Below are 6000 nucleotides of genomic sequence, written 5' to 3'. Positions count from 1 at the left end.
TATATATATATATATAATATATATATATATATGTATATACATATATACATATATGTATATACATATATACATATATATTCTAAAGTCATTGATATGCTATAGTCATATGTTACAAGCCAAATAATATATGCAATCAAAACGATACTGATGTCAAGACTTTTTCTTGCCGATAAAAATGTAAAGAGATTTATATTTCAAAATGAAATTGATTCGGTTCGATCTGAGAGCGCCCTTCTTTTCGGCAAATGTTTAATATGACTTCGAAATATCCCTTGCCCTTGATATGATGTTTGTTAACCAGAAACTGCGTGATATCCAAAAGTACATACACACACACACAGAAATTTACAAACACACACACGCACACATACACCCACATTAAGACATCTTCTCTGAATTCTAACCTGAGAATTCGCAAATGCCTAATCGAGATTGCATTTAGATATTGTTAATAATCATTCACATAGGCACAGGATTGGCTGTGTGGTAAGTAGCTTGCTTACCAACCACATGGTTCCGGGTTCAGTCCCACTGTGGGGCACCTTGGACAAGTGTCTTCTGAGTGGATTTGGTAGACGGAAACTGTAAGAAGCCCGTCGTCTATATGTATATGTATGTATATATGTTTGTGTGTGTTTGTGTGTGTCTATGTTTGTCCCCCCCCCCCCAACATCAATTGACAACCAATGGTGGTGTGTTTGCGTCCCCGTAATTAGCGGTTCGGCAAAAGAGACCGATAGATTAAGTACTAGACTTACAAAGAATAAGTCCTGGCGTCGATTTGTTCGACTAAAGGCGGTGCTCCAGCATGGCCACAGTCACATGACTGAAACAAGTAAAAGAGTAAAAGAGTAAAGAGTATAACTTTAAAAATTACATCAAAAGGTGGAAAAATTTATAAAAGTGGGGGAAAGTTTTAAAATTAGATCTACACTTACTGTACTTTACTTGACGAAGTAAGTAACATTTTGCAGTGGTTATATCTTTATGAAATATATTTATGTCAATTGATAATGAAATTCCTGCAGGAAATCAACCTTACATACTCGATGTACGTCCGAAAAAAAACGCCATCCAAATTTTCACGAGGGATCGCTCACTGCGACACACCAAATTCTGCTCTACACACTTTAAAACTTCCAGTCAGCTTCTATATCTATATCCGTCTCCCTTTCTCTAGTTATTTATAATGAGACTGCCTATACATTTTTCGCACAATAACCACAAATCAAACATTTCAGTTTTCTAGACTTCCTTTTCAACCTATGTACTGTCGTTATGCAGTTGTTCAAAAAGAGTCTACGTTGCATCGATTTCACGGACTCACACAGCCTGGATAAGCTGTCGTTTCATATTTCTTCTCAATAAAATCTTTGAAGTAGAAAATCTATGTTTTGGCCATCATGACCGGCGCAATAACATATTTTGTTCGGTGTAGTATTTATCATTTTTGCTTTTAAGTTTAGCAAAAGATGAACCATTTAGCTCAGATTTATGAACTTAATTATTCATAACAGGCCTACCCATATTTGAAAAGTATGTAGGACTGCACTTTATGCGATTCTTTTTTGTCCGTAAGATGATGGTCGGTGATATCAGAGTGATTCGATTTATGATTATAATAGATAACAGATAGAGTTACCCGATAGAAGATTTTTTTCGAAGTAATATTGTTTTGGAGATGATGTGACCAAAAGATAAAACACGCGGCTAAATATATTGATATAATGCACACGTCTTGCACACGTCTATCTATCAATCTCTTATCTTTTATCTTTTACTTGTTTCAGTCATTAGGCTGCGGCTTAAATCAATTTAAGCTGAATGTAATAACCCCAGGACTTACACTTTATAAGCCTGGTACTTATTCATATCGGTCTTTTGCCGAACCGCTAAGTTACGGGGACGTAAACACACTAGCACCATACGCTATGCAATAGGAAGAATGAACACAGAGAAACACACACACACGCACACGATGGGCTTCTTTCGGTTTCCGTCTACCAAATCCACTCACAAGGCTTAGGTCGGCTTAGGTGACTATAGTAGAAAACACCTGCCTAGTTGCCTCGCAGTGGGACCGAACCCGAACCATATGATTGGAAATCAAGCTTCTTACCACACAGCCACAGCTGCGCCTATCTATATTCTGGATCCCTATCATGTCAAGATCTCATTAGTATTTCCTTCTTCTGATGCTAATAAAGTAAAACCACTCATATACTCGGGTTGATTCATTTGATTACCCAACTGAGTAGAATATGTACCTGGTGCCTTTCAGCAAAGGTACACAGTTTTGTAGATGTTGATTTGTTTTAATCTCGACAGAGCTGTGTCCTTTATGATTGGTATTCTGTCTTCTATGTTGCCATAGTTACAGCGTTCATCATCAATCTTCATTTTTCTTCGTAATACGAATAAATTATCAATAAATGGCTGTCCACATAAAACATGCCTCTACTTATCTGTATCCCTCTCTCACCTATCGCTCTCTCTCCCCTATCACTCTCTCCCTTTCTCTCTCTGTCTCTGCCTGTCTGCCTTCCTTCCTGTATACTAAACTCCCTGTTTGTGTGTCTGCCTGCGTGTCTTCCTCTTTCCCTATCTATCTATCTATCTATCTATCTATCTATCTATCTATCTATCTATCTATCTATCTATCTATCTATCTATCTATCTATCTATCATCTATCTATCTATCTATCTATCTATCTATCTATCTATCTATCTATCTATCTATCTATCTATCTATCTATATCTCTTTATATGTCAGTATGAAAAATATACATATAGAGTATAAAACGAACTGTTAAAACTGCGGAATATATCTCTGTTTTCTTTCAATTTCCTCAAGAACCAATCACTAGCAGTAGTTGTTAACGAGAGGGATACGTTAGAAAAGTTTCATCTATATTTAGCTTTCCTTCTTACATAAAGTGGTGCCTACATCTATGAAGCGATCAAAAGCAGACGGCATCCTCCAGACGCTTAAACAGAAGAAGCGACATGAGACGACTATGTAGTTAATTGCACCGTGAAGCCATTCAATATGTGAAAGAAGTCTTCGGGGGAAAAAATCTATTTTATTAGTCTTGTGTAATAATGTAGTACAACTAGAAATTCATTAGACGCACAATTTTCTAGATTGGATAACATCCAATAAATTAATGAGGCAGATATTTCGAAATTCTGCGAACAGACAGGTTCTGTTGGAACAATCCCTAGAACATCACTTGCTTAAGATCAACAAATTGACAATTACAACTAATTGCCTGACATTCTAATAGTTGGATTAGCCAAATTCGTCATTAAATGAGTGCATTTGCGTTTCTTCAGTTATTAACGTTGACATTGCGAAATGAATGTTCACCTTTTGGCACATTGCATTCAATACAGCAGCATCTAACATTCGATAAATTTCAACCTTCATCTGTAATAAAATAGTTACAAGGACTTGTATGATTCCCTTGCCTCAGAATTTCCATAATGAAATTGGCTGCTAAATCTTTTATTTGATTAGCGTTAATATAATTGTCAGTATTAGTTATTGATTTAAATATAGATAGATGCAATCTTCGAGTAGGTGGCTGTTGTTTGACTGTTTGCAATATATTTAGAACCAAAATAATTATAAGGAAAAACTACTTTCTAATCGACGCGTAAAGCACCGAAACCTTCGGAAAATTCAAAACAATTCACTCTTTGCAGTCATTTGGACAAGGTTACAAGTGCGACGGCATGAATTGTAAATAAACCAGCCATACTCCAGTAACACAAATTTTCAGAGATTTTACAAAAGCAATGAGCTCTTGTCACATATTTCTAGCTAATCTATAGCAATATATAAAACAACAACATAGCTCGATCGTCTGATCATTTGTGTTGGTTGTTGTCGATGTTGCTTTTCGGCTCATGCATATCTTGATGAAGATCTATTTTCAGAAGCATACCTCTCTTTTTTTGTGGATATCAATATCTAGGACATACACTACCCTTTTTAATTAACACAGTATTCTATGATTTGAATATTGTGTTATATATAGCACATTGAAAAACCAGGTAGAGGGCAGTTGCTCGTTTGCGTTCAATTTTGTTGGGTTAACAAGTAGAGAACATACATAATCTCCATATTCTGAAAGCATCCAAACAGATAGATTATTGAGCATGAATTAAAGGTAGAAACTGAGATGCTAACTACTGGAAAAAACAGTCATGAAATTCATAACATAATCAGGTATAAAATAATTGCGCAAGTAATTCCTTTTTAAGTGTATTGTAAAACCATAAACGATATCGAATATATTACGAGGATATAACTTGCACTCCGTCGAGTACGATGACGAGTGCTCTACTTGAACCGATCAATATATATATATATATATATATATATATATATATATATATATATAATATATATATATATATATATATATATATACCGGAGTAAGCACATAAATGTGAAAGAAGGTGGAAAAATGAGTACTCAAATACCAGAGGTAAAGGAAGATGCTTTATTTAAGCACCAGAAACACATTTTTCCTGCTTTTAAATAAAATATATATATTATATATATATATATATATATATATATATATATATAGGCGCTGGCGTGGATGTGTGATAAGTAGCTTGCTTACTACAGGCGAGTTCTTGCTACTTGAAAGTCACATATTTCGTCGTGATATATTGAACGTAGAAGTTCGACTACAGGTCGGCTTTTGTTATATTTTTAGGGGCTTAGTGGAGTTTGGTGCCCTGTATTTGATAATTGTTAGTGAGCAACAGTCTCCACTCTGCGCAAAAATTTGTTTGATTATGAAAATTGTCTTTGTGTTACTTCGTTCGTGAAATTCCATTGGATTTATCATAGGCAAGGAGTACGAAGGCAGGATGGATTAATTTTTATGCTACGACTGGACTACCTGTATTCTTGCGGATTACCGGATTTGCGGAATTGTGTAACCGTGAATTGAACTGTCTTCCTTCGTTCTTTTTCTCTGCTTTGTCTTTCTGTTCTTTTTTTTTGTGTTTTTTACTGAACTTTTACTTAGAACAGTTGAACTTTCTTTTGAACTCATTGTCTTTCTTTGTTTTTACAATCATGGCATCAAAGAAAACCACTCTGCTGGAGTGGGAAGTTTTGCCCCCCAGGCAGTGGATAAAGGACTGTAATGAGAGAATGGTGGTGTTGAGAACATATTTCATGTTCCTTGATACCATCACTGTGTTCTCTCAAGTCGAAATCGAAAACGATTTGGCAGAATACCTGCCAACTATCAAGTATATTGCAAGGTGTATCAAATTTGCAACAGTGTGGTTGCTTTTTTGACACCCCTAGGAAGGCTAGCTTTCCTTTAGCCAGTTCCTGGAAGGGGAAAAATGTTTGTTTCTCCCCACATATCGTGGGAGGAAATTGACAAGAGCCCGAAATAGAGCCTGAGTGGATAGAGGACACTATCTTTCGGGGTCTGGGTGGCAGCGGAGCCAGGCTCTTGGATGTTAAAATGCTTCCTGTTGCTGATAGGGTGGAATCGAAAGCAATTTTGACCCTATGGACTCAATCAGCCAAATATCTGCCTGAAACAAATAAAAGAATATATAAATATATATTCTTTTATTCTTAGCACCTACCACCTTAGGCATGTGTTTCTACTATAGTCTCGGGCCAAACAAAACCTTAAGAGAGGATTTTTTAAACGGAATGTGGAAGATATGTATACATACATGCATACACACACACACACACACACACACAAAATAATAAGGGTGAAAAATGTAATATTAATTTTATTAATGCCAATTTAGAACCAGTGATCTAGCATATAGAAAAATTATATTACACACACACACACACACACACACACACACACACATATATATATATATATTATATATATATATATATATATATGTATGTATGTATATATGTATGTATGTCTATGTATGTTTTAGAGTGTGCTTGTGTAAAACATTAGATAGAGAATATAGTATAAGAAGCGT

This window comes from Octopus sinensis, linkage group LG19, assembly GCF_006345805.1.
Source record: "Octopus sinensis linkage group LG19, ASM634580v1, whole genome shotgun sequence".
NCBI lineage: Eukaryota > Metazoa > Mollusca > Cephalopoda > Octopoda > Octopodidae > Octopus > Octopus sinensis.
Note: the sequence above shows the minus strand (reverse complement) of the source record.